A 12082-nucleotide genomic window follows, 5' to 3' on the forward strand; every position below is an offset into this window, starting at 1 on the left:
CCTGTGGCGAAAGAGCCAAGCCTGACTTTATTTAAGCTATAGAGAGGGGTGCTGAAGTCAAGAAGATGATGCTACAGAACAAGAGAGTGTGTCCTGACAAGGAGGTCAGCTCAAACCCTGGAAGCTGAAGGGGCTGGTGTGAGGCAGAGTTGAGTCATTTAATGCCATTGGCATTGAGGGGGAAGGAAAGCGCTAATTTTGGATGGTTTGTATCAGATTAGCAGGAGCATCTGACTTAAGAAAACAGAGTAATTATTGGGTTTTGTCAAGTGAAAAGTGCGGTTTGGCTTTGGATGCCACCTTTAAAATTTTACTTGAAAAGTGAGGAGGGTTGAAGAAAACGGGAAAGTTGAGAACTCTGGAAGGTGGGAAGAGAGAATTTTATAAAGGTTTTGTAATATAAGTAGCAAACATTTGTGGATATATATTTGGAGATGAGAGAGAGGAAACAGTAATGAGGACATGACTGCCCCCAAAATGGGGAGAGATGGAAAGGACTTTACCCAACCATTTTCCTACCAACATTAAAGGGATAAAACATGCCTTCTGTAGGGAAATGGATGTCCCATTCCATCCAGAGGGATGGGTGTGCTTTTTTTTCTTTTTTTTTTTTCTTTTTTTGAGATGGAGTCTTGCTCTGTCGCCCAGGCTAGGGTGCAGTGGTGCAATCTTGGCTCACTGCAACCTTGGCCTCCTGGGTTCAAGCACTTCTCCTGCCTCAGCCTCCTGAGTAGCTGAGGTTACAGGCGCCCACCACCATGCCGGCTAATTTTTGTGTTTTTAGTAGAGTCAGGGTTTCACCATGTTGATCAGGCTGGTCTCAAACTCCTGACCTCAAGCGATCCATCTGCCTCGGCCTCCAAAAGTGTGGGATTACAGGTGTGAGCCACTGTGCCCGGCCAACGTCTGTTATTTTGTAGAGTTGATTGGTATTTGGTTATCAAGGCTGTGCTAAGATTTGCAGCGATAGAGGAATAAACATTTACGTCTGCTTTTTAAGCTTCTCTTCCAATGAGCTCAAATAGTGGTTATGATATTAGAGAGAGGAAATGCTGGCTGGACAAATTTCCTCTACTTTTGCTTTAGCTAAGATCCCCAAGAGGTGAAATATTTGCTGTAATATGGCATTTGTGCATTCATTCATATTATCTGTTCATTCATCAAATATGTATTGGGCTAGATCCTGTGCCAGGGCTGGACATACAATGCTAAGAAAGTAAAATTCCCCGCCCTCATGGAGAATAACATTCTTCACAGAGTTTGTGGGGAACAGACTCCCTCCAGTACCTTGTGTTGCTCAAGTCTTAAACTCATCCTCTGCTCTGGATTTAAAAGCAAAAGCGGCATCTCCGGGTCTCTCATGTAATATTTGGAGGAACATTACACTTCCCATGTATATTTCATGCCTCTTTCCCAAGATTTTACTGCTGCTTCTAAGTGCAGCTAACAGTAGGTAGGAAACTTTGACCTTTCTTTCACTTTGCCCCCTTAGGACCTCCAGTTTTAGACTTCATCAAGCAAGCCTGGTTTCATTTCTTCTTGCTTAGCCTGATGAACCAGTGTGCTGTACACCACTGTCGGAAACACTGGTACAAAGTCCTGGTACAGAACTCTTTCTGAATATTAATCTCCTGTATTGCTATGCCAGAATCAGGTAAGAAGGGGTGTGTGTGTGTGTGTGTGTGTGTGTGCGTGCGCACGTTTGTGTACTCACAAATGTGGGCACACCATTCTGTATGTTAGAAGGAAAGTCTGTGATTAGCTGTGAGCATAAACACAGCTAACCTGATTCCGGGTTGCATCATGAATACAGATCCCAGAGCAGCTGTCAAGCTTTCCCCCTCCTTATCTCATCCCGACCTTTTGGGAACAAAAGTGCCCAGACATCTCCCCCTGCAGATTAACAAGCTGCACTTCAGAGGAGCATTTACTGATAAACATCTGCCTTCCAAAGAGAAACCATTTATTTAACAAGCTGCTCTTTAGAAATTTATAGATGCAGCTTGCCTTCTTGCCATTGCTCTAAATCAAGATTCCCTTCTTTGTCCTCCTCTATTTTTCTTTATTAAAATTTGCTTGTTGAGCATTGGTATAATTTCCAAGGAGTCAGTGTTCATACTAACATAAATTTTTTAAAAGCCCCAACTCGGTTTGAAATTACTTTTTTGTTCACTCATAAAGGATATTTATGAGTAAAATCTATAGAAGAACCCAGTTTGTCATATTAAACTGCCAAGCTGTGCCCTCAAATGCCTAGAAAAGAGAAATGCATTTAACCACCAAATCTCCAACAGACTTCATCCTTATCACTCTTTGGTTTTGTGTATGTTGACCTGCTCTTGGTCACTCTTGTGTTGTGTGTTTGAGGGTATAGATCATTTTGTAACTTTACTTACATTATAGGGTGTATGTATTATCTCCCAGATTAAACTGTAGGATATTTAAAAGGGCAAGAACTCTCTCTTCTGCTTTCTTTGTATGTTTTAGAAGATCTAAAGAGTTTGAAGAGAGCAGATGTGATGTGTGTTAACTAATAGTCTGATCTGAAGTGCACAGTTGTGTGAGGGGACTCTGAGGTCAGACCTGTCTTTGATCTTTTCAGAAGACCTGTATGTGATTAGCTGTAGTGCATAAATAGGGTTCCGTGTTGTGTCATAAATGCCTCCCCTCTCATGCCTTCAAAAATCAGTCACTGGGGGACCTTGGGCAGGTTGTATGCCCTCTCTACGAGGCAGCTTCCTCATCTATAAATGACCATAGTGCTACCACTCACCTCACAGGACAGTGCAAGAAATCAATGCCTTAATCCACAGAAAGCTCTCAGCACAGGGCTTGGCTTTTAAAAGAAATCTTCATTAACTGAAGAACAATAATGAAGACCCTTGGGAGAGGTTTAATTTTTTCAATTCTTCAAAGCCATGCTTTACAGAAAAAGTGAATGCAACACCTCATCAAAATACCTCATTTGATAGACAATGTGTATAAATCTCCCTGTGAATGCCAGTAGCACAAGAGAAGTGTAGGGAGGGAAACCTGACTGTGGTGAGACTGGATATTTTCCAGAGGGAGCTGTAAACATTGCAGCTATAGACAGCCTTCCTGTTACAGATTTGACACCTTACAAATGGATTACTCTGCTCATTAGGATAATTATACCAGGCATGCTGGATGGTTTAGTGGAACCCATCTCACACCTGGAAAAGCACCCCAAATACACTAAATTATACTTGCATTAATGTCTTAGTCCATTTGTGTTGCTATAAAGGAATACCTGAGGCGGGGTAGTTTATAGAGAAAAGAGGTTTATTTGGCTCATGGTTCTGCAGGCTGTACAAGAAGCATGGTGCCGGCATCTGCTTCTGGTGAGGCCTCAGGAAGCTTCCAATCATGGAGGAAGGCAAGGGGAGCTGGCTTGTCACATATTAAGAGAGGGAGCAAGATAGAGGGGGAGGGAGGCGCCAGGCTCTTTAATAACTAGATTTCCATGAAGTCACTCATTACAGCAGGGAGATACCAAGCCATTCATGAGGGATCCACCCCCATGACCCAAACACCTCCCACCAGGCCCCACCTCCAACATTGGGAGTCACATTTCAACATGAGATTTGGAAGAGACAAATATCCAAATTATATCAATTAAGAAAGCCAATTTTAAAATGTTGCATTTTTTATTATAAAACTTTTTATCACAAAAAGCTTGTAAACTATATACAAGTATACAGAGAATATTTTCTTCCATTGTTTTTCATTTTCCTTCTCTCTTTTCTCCTGTCCATTCATGACTGAGTAGGCTGAATAATGGCTTCCAAAGATATCGATGTCCTGGAGGACATCATGTTAAGTGAAATAAGCCAGGAACGAAAAGACAAATACCAATGATCTTGCTCAGATGTGGAACTGAAAAAAGTTGATCTCATAGAGGTAGAGAGTAGAATAGAAGTTACAAGAGAATGGAACAGTTAGGGAGATGTTGGTAAAGGATACAAAATTTCAGGTAGGAGGAAGATGGCTTTGAAGATGGAGGAAAGGGCCATGAGCCAAGGAATGCAGGCAGCTTCTAAAGGCAGAAAGCCAGGAAACAAAATTTTCCCCTAGATCCTCCAGAGAGAGAGTGTGGCCTTGCTGACACCTTAATTTCTGACTTGTTTCTCCAGAACTGTAAGAGAATAAATATGTGTTGTTAATAAGCCACCAAGTTTGTGGAAATTTGTTACACAGCAGTAATAGAAAATGAATACACCATAAAGCTATCAATTTTTATATCTATCAACCTTCCTACCCCTGTATCATCTTTTTTATATGACTGATATGTTATAGTATATATGTATATATCCATGTATTTTCATGTATATATTTTATTGTGGTAAAATACACACACATCTTGTTATGCAACCATCACCACCATCCATCTCTAGAACTCTTCATCTCGCAAAACTAAATTCTGTACCAACTAAACAATAACCCTCCAATCCTCCCTCATGCCTGGCCTGGGGCAACCACCATTCTACCTTCCATCTCTGTGAATCTCTGTGAATTTGACTACATACCTCATATAAGTGGAATCATATGGTATTTGTCCTTTTGTGACTGGCTTGTTTCACTTAGTGTAGTGTCCTCAAGTTCCATCCGTATTGTAGCATGTGTCAGAATTCCCTTCCTTTTTAAGGCTGAATAATATGGATTGGCTTGTCCCTCTAGACGTTTTTTTTCTGCCAGTCATACCACAGGGGTTATCAGCCTTAGATGGTTTTTTTTATGTGAATCTTTCAGTGTAGGGATTTCCAGACCACAAAGTTGGTACCAATTTGAACAGCACATACAGGAGAAAAGGCCCATGGTTAGAATTCTCAGAGTAGTATTGATTTTAAAGACAGGTGGACGATTACCACATTTTCTTATCCATTCATCCGTTGATGGACCCTTAGGTAGCTTCCACCTTCTGGCTATTTTGAACAATGCTGCTATGAACATGGGTGTACAAATGTCAGCTTGAGTCTCTGCTTTCATTTCTTGTGGGTTGGGTTTTTGAGAAATCATCATACTGTTTTCCACAGCTGCATCATTTTACATTCCTTCCAGCAGTGTCAAGTATTCCTTCCAATTTTGCCAGTGTTTATTATTATTATTATTTATTTGTTTGTTGTGAGACAGAGCCTCACTCTGTAGCCCAGGCTGGAGTCCAGTGGCATGATCTCTGCTCACTGCAACCTCCGCCTCCCAGGTTCAAGTGATTCTCCTGCCTCAGCCTCCCAAGTAGCTGGGATTACAGGCACCCAACCACCACGGCTGGCTCATTTTTGTATTTTTAATAGAGACGGGGTTTCACCATGTTGGTCAGGCTGGTCTTGAACTCCTGACCTCAGGTGATCTTCTCACCTCGGCCTCCCTAACTGCTGGGATTACAGGCATGAGCCACCGGACCTGGCCTATTATTATTATTATTTTTATATTAGCCATCCTAACAGGTGTGAAGTGCTATACCATTGTGGTTTCTGCATGTACGTATTTTGTGAATGTATGTTTTAATAAGCCAATTACAAATTCGAATCTTTCAGAGAAGACCATAGGAATACAAAATTTAGAGAATTTTAATTTATAAAAAGGGAATGCTATGTTCTTCAAATTTTGTAAGTTACTTTTTTATTCATACCAAGTATTTTATGTATTTATGGGGTACATGTATTTGTTAAATGCATCAAATGTGTCAAGTCAGGATATTTGGAGTATCCATCGCTTTGAGTTATTTATTTATTTATTTATTTGAGATGGAGTCTTGCTTTGTCGCCCAGGCTGGAGTGCAGTGGTGTGGTCTTGGCTCACTGCAACCTCCACCTCCCGGGTTCAAGCGATTCTTCTGCTTCAGCACCCCCCGAGTAGCTAAGATTATAGGCATGCGCCACCATGCCTGGCCAATTTTTGTATTTTTAGTAGAGATGGGGTTTCACCATGTTGGCCAGGCTGATCTCAAACTCCTGACCTCACGTGATCCGCCTATCTCAGCCTCCCAAAATGCTGGGATTACAGGCGTGAGCCACTACGCCTGGCCCACCTTGAGTATTTATTACGTCTATGTATTGGTAACATTTCAAGTCCTCTCTTAATAGATACTTTGAAACATACAATACATTGTTGCTAACTATAGCCACCCTACCCTGCAGTTGAACATTGTGGCTTATTTGTTCTGTCTCACTGTATATTTGTACCCACTAACCAACCTCTCTTGATTCAAACCCCTCCAACCCACACCCCCTTCCCAGCCTCTAGTGTCTATCATTCTGTTCCTGATCTCCATGACATCAGTTGTTTCGGCTCCCCATGAGTGAGAACAATAGATATGTATATTTTTAATTCATTTTTTTCATTCAGTTTTATATCGGTCTTCAAATTTTTTAAAATGCCTATAGAACAATCTATTTTAAACATGTACTGTAATTTATGTAACCATTTTTTTTGTAGAACATTAGGGCATTTTCAACTTTTTAGCATTGTAGGTTACAATAGTGTGAGTATAATTGAACACTAACCCTTTATTCATATGTCTGAGAATTTCCTAAGAATGAATTACTCAAAGCAGCATTATATTTAAAACCATTGGTATGCTTAAGCAGATTGCTTTCCCAAAGGGTGTTTCAGTTAGCAGACAGTGAGCGTGCTGGGTAGCACATCTTTTCAACACACTTGCTCAGGTGCAGAGTATCTCCAGAATACAGATGAGGACACTTGTGAACTTGAAGCACCACAGTAGCAGAATCCACTTGCTTATTTGAGTATTTGGGGGCAAATAGGCTCATTTTTTGGTGTTTCTTTTTTTTTTTTTTTTTTTTTGAGACAGAGTCTCACTGTGTCGCCCAGGCTGGAGTGCAGTGGAATGATCTTGGCTTACTGCAACCTCCACCTCCAGGGTTCAAGTCATTCTTCCACCTCAGCCTCCCGAGTAGCTAGGACTACAGGTATGCATGCCCATGCCTGGCTAATTTTTTTTTTTTTTTTTTTTTTTTTGAGACTGAGTCTCACTCTGTCACCCAGGCTGGAGTGCAGTGGCGCGATCTTGGCTCACTGCAAGCTCTGCCTCCCGAGTTCACACCATTCTTCCCCGTTAACCCTCTGAGTAGCTGGGACTACAGGCACGCACCACCACACCCAGCTAATTTTTTGTATTTTTAGTAGAGACGGGGTTTCACCGTGTTAGCCAGGGTGGTCTCGATCTCCTGACCTCTTGATCCGCCCGCCTCAGCCTCCCAAAGTGAGTTTTTGTATTTTTAATGGAGATGAGGTTTCACCATGTTGGTCAGGCTGGTCTTGCACTCCTGACCTCAGGTGATCTGCCTGCCTCTGCCTCCCAAAATGCTGGCATTACAGGCATGACCCACTATGCTTGGCCTCAATTGTCTTCAAAATCAACAATCCTATATTGAAAAGTGAGGCCAGGCACAGTGGCTCATGCCTGTAAACCCAGAACTTTGGGAGGCCAAGGTGGGTAGATTGCTTGAGGTCAGGAGTTCAAGACCAACCTGGCCAACATGGTGAAACCGCATCTCTACTAAAAATACAAAATTAGCTGGATGTGGTGGTATGCACCTGTAATCCCTGTTACTCTGGAGGCCAAGGCAGGAGAATCACCTGAATCCAGGAGTAGGAGGTTGCCATGAGCTGAGACTGGGCCACTGCACTCCAGCCTGGACAACAAGGTGAGACCCCATCTCAAGGCAAACAAACAAATAAATAAATAAATAAAGACAATTGAACCTGATTTTTCCCTTAGATTCTCCAGAGAAAGAACTTCTATATGGAAAGAGGCAGATTGCTGGAAGGAGTAAATAATTCACAGACAACTCATAAGCCCTGAGCTCTGGTCTGTCTCTGCCAATTAAATGCTGTGGAACTTTTGGGTAAGTCATTTAAAATATCTGGGTTTCAGATGATTCAGTTACATACGAGTGGGTCCAACCCTCGAATCTTCTCACTTGTCTTAGCCATGGTGAGCTAATGATGTCTGGTGGAGCCTCATCTGTTGAGATTTTGGAGGCGTGGGTTAAAGTTGTGTCCCTCAAAGCATTTCTTCCTCTCAGGCATACTAGAGGTGAGATTCACAGACCACAAAGATAGTATGAATTTAAACTGCAAATGCAGGAGAAAATGATTCATGGTTAGAATTCTCAGAGTAATATTGGTTTTAAAGACAATGTAACCTAGAGGACAAGATGAGACCCGAAAGCTCTCTTGTCACACCTCTTTGCCAGTGGGTGGATGTTATTCCTAATCTACCCTTTTACTGAAGTGTAAGCCTTTGAGGGTGCTGATACTAGATAACTTACACTCTATCTTCCTACTATAGATTCAAGGCTTTATCTCCTGTCCTCACATGGCTGTTAAAATAGCAGCCCCTCAGTTATCAAGTCCAGCAACATTTATCAGGGCAATCTGAGCTGCATTTCTGTTTCATTTCTGGCTTTGCCCCGAGGGATTTCTCTTACTTTCTTGCACGTTCAGTTATATATTTAAAAGCATGTTTATTATATTTTGTCCATCATTTCCAGGTGTTTTTTGATAGGAGGGTTCTCAGTTAATTTACTATATTGCCATAAATGGAAGTCAGCCCTCTCAATTCTATGATTCTGTGACTATTAACCACTTTTCTCCCATTTAGCTAATTTGGATATTTATCTTATTTCATCTTGATTAATTGGGTGTTCTGACTCCATGGTGTGTTGGAAATATCCTCAGTTCTCTTGGAGGAATATTAATAAGAAATTGCATAAGTGAACCAAAAAAACCTAAAAGCTAATGGCTGTAACTTTGATATTTACGTGTTGGGGCTGACCCTAGCATGGAGGTATTCAATTGTCCTCCCTCTAATATTTCAGCCTATGCCATGATACAGACCATTAAGGTCACTTGTGTTGCTTTACTCGGCAAGTATAACTTGTGATATACTTGTAATATTGTGAAAGATTAAACTTAAATGGCAATATTAAATGTCAGCAAAAGTTAAATCAGTGGTGTACTAAAGAGACTCCAGTTCTATCTAATGCCTAACATAGGGAAGGTCTGACTGCCCTTTGGACTGGATATGATCTTGGGTTTCTTAGACATTGGAGGCTGAGGTACCTTATCTACTGCCTCACAGTTCTGGAGGCTCTACAGCTGCTCTTAACGTGTCAGTAGGGTTGGTTTCTTCTGAGACCTCTCTCCTGGGCTTGCAGGTGGCCATCTTCTCCCTGTGTCCCAATGTGGTCTTCCCTCTTTGTGTGTCTGTGCCCTAATCGTTTTTTCTTATAAGGATACCATTCAGATTGGATTAGGATCCACTCGTATAACCTCATCTTACCTTAGTTATCCAAAGACCCTATTTCCAAATACAGTCATGTTTTGAGGTACCGGGTGGTAGGACGTCAATATTGGAATTTGAGGGGACAAAATTCCCCCTTCAGGAATGTAGAAGGTTGTCTGCTAATAGGCCTATGGATTATCAAGTCATTTTTTTTTAAAGGTAAGTGATCGTATTTCTTTCTAGAGCTATTATAGTAGTTCATACTGGCGTAACTTTATTATTCTCTTCCATCAATTTTCTAATTTAATAAAAGTTAAAACCTTCTATTATGAAAAATTTCAAACTCTCACAAAAATAGGGTAGATAGTATAATGAATTCAGTGTCCTCACTGCCTAGTATTATGGGTTGAATTGTGTTTCCCAAAAATTCATATGATGAAGTCCTAACCCCCAGCACCTCAGAATGTGACTGTATTTGGAGATAGGGTCTTCAGATAATTAAGGTAAAATGAGGTCCATGAGTGGACCTAATCCAACCTGACTGGTATTCTTACAAGAAGAGGAGATTAGGACACAGACACACACACAGAGAAGATCATGTGGGGACATAAGAAGATGGCCATCTACAAGCCGAGGAGAGGGGCCTCAGAAGAAACCAGTGCTGCTAACACCTTGCTGTCAGTTACCTAGCCCCCAGAACTGTGAGACAGTACATTCTGTTTTTTAAACCACAGAAGACACGTATTGCATGACTATTTTTTTTTAAGTCCAGAATAGGCAAATCTGTAGAGATAGAACATAGATAAGTGATTGTGTAGGGCTTATAAGTTGGAGGTAATTGGAAAGTGACTGCCAGTGGGTATCAGGTTTCATTTTGGGGTAATGAAAATGTTTTAAAATTGACTGTTGTGATGGTTGCCCAACTCTATAAATATACTACAAAACATTGCACTATACAAATTAAATGTGTGCATTGTATGATGTGAATTAAATTCCAGTAAGCCTGTTTTTAAAGACTCAAAGAAAATTAAAGAATGACTGAAAACTTTCCAAGTTTGATGAAAATTATAATGCTACAAATCCAAGAATCTCAAAAAACCTTAAGCACAAGAAAGGTTAAGAACATGACCCCACGCCGGGTGCGGTGGCTCATGCCTGTAATCCCAGCACTTTGGGAGGCTGAGGCGGGTGAGCCACTTGAGGTCAGAAGTTCGAGACTAGCCTGATCAACATGGAGAAACCCTGTCTCTACTAAAAATACAAAATTAGCCAGGTGTGGTGGCACATGCCTGTAATCCCAGCTACTTGGGAGGCTGCCGCAGGAGAATTGCTTGAACCTGGGAGGCAGAGGTTGTGGTGAGCCAAGATTGTGCTATTGCACTCCAGCCTGGGTGACAGAGCAAGAACCCAACAACAACAACAAAAAAAAACCAGAAACAAAAACACATGACCCCAAAGCGCAACATAATCAAATTGCTTAAAATTAGTGATTTGGGTCCTCTGGAATTAAAAGAAAAGAGAGAGAGAAACTAGTGATAAGAAGAAAGCAGTCAGAGGGAGTTGGGGAAGGACGTTGTTTACGGAAGGATGACAACAGATTTCTTCTCAGAAAAAATGTAAACCAGAAGACAGTGGTACTACATTTTTGAAGTTTAAGTGCTGCTTGACTTATGATGGGGTTATGTTCCAAAAAACTCATCATAAATTGAAAATATCATGTCTAAAATACACTTTCAACTTACATTTTTGATTTATGATGTGTTTATCTAGACATAATTCCATCATTAGTCAAGGAATGTACTGAATGTGTTTCACTTTTACACCATCATAAAATTAAAAAGTCGTAAGTCAGGGAAAATCTGTACTGCAAGAAAAACACTGTCAACCTAGATATCTTTGCCTAGTGAAAATATCTTTTCAGAAATGAAGATGAGATAAAGGCTTTTCATACCAACAAAAGTGGAAAGAATTCATCATAAGAAGACTTGAGTGAGAAGAAATGCTAAGAAAACTCTTCAAGTAGAAGAAAATGATACCAGATGGAAATCTGGATCTCCAAGAAGGAACAAAAAGTATTGAGAATGGGAACTATCCTATGTGGGTAAATATGAGAGTTTTTAAAGTTATTTAAATCTCTTTAAAGTGTTTCTCAGTCTGTTTTTAACTTTATTCTCTGACGAAGCATTTTTAGACATTTTTCCCCAACCAAATTCTCCCCACCTTCTGCATAAAATTTTAATACCACAGATATACCATGTATTTGTTTATGTTCTGTGGCCTTTTGGGGAAATACAAGCCATTGTAATATTGAACATTTTTTTCAGTCTCCAAGAACTTTATTTTTATTTTTTTGCCCCTTGGTGGGTAGGAGTGGGCAATATAACCCCATTGAGAATGCAGGCTTTAAAGCAGAATTGGTTGTTTAAAGAGAAAATGACAAATTATTGTGTGTTTTATGACATATGTGGAAGTAAAGTATATGGCAACAATAGCACAAAGCTGAGAGAAGAAGAATTGAAGTATGTTCTTATACTATTTGTGAAGTGATGTAATATCACTTGAAGGTAGACTGTGATAACATAAGATGTATAGTATAAACCCTAAAACAAACACTAAAATAACACAAGAGGAGGTATTGCTAATACAACAACAAAGGGGGTAAAATTAAATAATAAAAAACCTGAATCCAAAAGAAGGAATAAAAAGAGTAAAGGGAGCAAAGAACAGATGGGACATAGAGAAAATGAGTAGCTATATGGCAGATTTAAATCTAACCATATCAATAATTATATTAAATATAAATGGTATAAA

General features: G+C 40.3%; 1 long non-coding RNA gene across 2 annotated transcripts in view; it reads left to right on the plus strand.

Moving 5' to 3' along the window:
* Positions 1 to 1503: 1503 nt before the first annotated feature.
* Positions 1504 to 12082, plus strand: part of LOC129532009 (uncharacterized) — a 36977-nt gene continuing 26398 nt past the window's right edge. For both annotated transcript variants that reach the window (XR_008677572.2, XR_010134435.1), the window contains exons 1-3: positions 1504 to 1654; positions 7763 to 7889; positions 11193 to 11372. This is a non-coding gene — a long non-coding RNA (uncharacterized lncRNA). The remainder of the gene's footprint in view (positions 1655 to 7762; positions 7890 to 11192; positions 11373 to 12082) is intronic.

This window comes from Gorilla gorilla, chromosome 1, assembly GCF_029281585.2.
Source record: "Gorilla gorilla gorilla isolate KB3781 chromosome 1, NHGRI_mGorGor1-v2.1_pri, whole genome shotgun sequence".
Classification (NCBI taxonomy): Eukaryota; Metazoa; Chordata; class Mammalia; order Primates; family Hominidae; genus Gorilla; species Gorilla gorilla.